Raw genomic sequence first — 1,908 nt, 5'->3', positions numbered from 1 at the left:
GGAGAAGCTGCTGCCTAGGCCTAACTGTGCCTATGAAAGTGTATTCATCACGGAAGCTGCATCCCCTAATGTCAGAGCTCCCACCTGTTCTCAGGATCACATCTCCCTCTCCTTTGCCAGGAGTATGGGTCAGGAGCGACTCAAATGCACATGGTTGTTTAGTTTCCCCTGCTTGCAGGCTGTGACTGGATAATCTCTCTCCCCCACATATGAAAGGAGTCCTCGCAATAGAATATTTGAGCAGGAATGGGCTCCTATCCCCCAACCTCGACCCTGGAAAAGTCTTGCCTGATATCCCACCTCGCTAATCTCTCTCTTAGCAACCTCTCCCGCAATCTGCTAACATGGCATTTCCTCCCCCATTTTTTCTGACTCCAGTGGTCTGCAAGAAATTGATCCTTCCTTCAGCACCATTCACAAATCTCAGTGGGTTGTCCTGCCTCACATGTTGCCAAGCACTCTGCGGAGTCTTTTCTCCTTCAGGGACTAACCTCGCATTGAAAAAAATGCCTAGGTAAGCAGTAAATATTGGTCTTGTTTGGCCTAGTGTTAGGTCTAACGTGTGTTACATCTTGACTTTGAAACACATCTCCTGAGGACAGGGAGGCACAGACCTGACAGGTGATCAGAATACCCATCTTCGGGGGGGGGGATGTATATTCATCGACAAGTGGGATACCAGTCAGAAATAGGGAAGGCAATGTGGATCATTGCCGTCATACTAAGAAAAAGAAGTCAGCCTTTCCTGTTTAGGCCTGAGCAAAGCAGGCTCATCATGGGCCAGTGACACCCAGAAATTAAGAGGTGTTTGAAACCCAGGAGGTCGAGGATGGCTGCTCTGTGGCTGTCATCATGCCACAAAATGAATATATTGAATTGCACTGCAAATGATACGGATATGGTTTCGACTACCATGGGAAAAAGAGAAAGAAAGGCCGGAAGGACTGTGAATGTTCAAAGAAGGCAAAAAAAAAAAAATGACCTGTAGGTAAAGCTCTCCCATAAACACTGCCAGGCTGAGAAAACCCAAATGAAAACGATGCATGAAAAAAGAAAGACTCCACAGGGAGCAGTCCCTGCCTACCTGCTGGACAGAGAGTGGTACTGGAGAGCAAAAATACTTTCTAACAGAATTAAGCAGAAACGCAAAGTAAAGGCGGGAAAATGGGAGGTCCCTCTACCCAAAGTTCATGCCCAAGGAGAATCAGAAGTATTGAAAGTTATTCAAACAGGAAAAATTAAAAAGAAGTCATGGAACAGAATCCTTACAAAAGTCTGCTTTGCTGGTGACGGTTTTACAAGAAAACCACCTAAGTATGAAAGGCCCATTAGGCTGATGGGTCTACATTTCAAAAAAGCCTATGTCATACACCCTGAGCTGAAAGCTACCATTTTCATGCCCATACTCGGGGTGAAAAAGAATCCATCCACCCCATTATATACAACCCTGGGTGTGAGCACCAAAGGTATGGTCATTGAAGTGCATGTGAGGGAGTGGGCCTTGTGACACAAGGAGGCAAGGTTATTTGGGGAAAGTATGCTCAAGTTACCAACAATCCTGAAAATGATGGGTGCATAAATGCAGTCTTGCTGGTTTGACAGTGACTTCATACAAGTCATTCCACTCACTACCTGAGACTACTCACTGTCAGCAAAACGCCATCGCTGTGATCTTTCTGATCTACCAAGCAGCCTTACCCATGTGCAGTCATCAAGAAGCGTTTATTAAATTGTAAAGGAAACTAAAACATAAAACACTGCCCAATTTAAAAAGAAAAAGAAGTCAGGCGAAAGAACATCTGATGGTTCAGTAAGTAAACAGGGACAGAATGGGCAAAACTCATCTAAGCTGACACAAAGAAGAAAGGAAGGTAGGTGTACCTGGGGAGGGCAGTGGGTACTGAGTAG

The 1,908-nt window shown here is 45.3% G+C and overlaps 1 pseudogene; it reads left to right on the top strand.

Moving 5' to 3' along the window:
• Positions 1 to 852: 852 nt before the first annotated feature.
• Positions 853 to 1,626, top strand: LOC116889172 (annotated as a pseudogene).
• Positions 1,627 to 1,908: the final 282 nt, after the last annotated feature.

This window comes from Rattus rattus, chromosome X, assembly GCF_011064425.1.
Source record: "Rattus rattus isolate New Zealand chromosome X, Rrattus_CSIRO_v1, whole genome shotgun sequence".
Lineage (NCBI taxonomy): Eukaryota > Metazoa > Chordata > Mammalia > Rodentia > Muridae > Rattus > Rattus rattus.
Note: the sequence above shows the minus strand (reverse complement) of the source record. Positions and strands in the feature narration are given on the sequence as shown.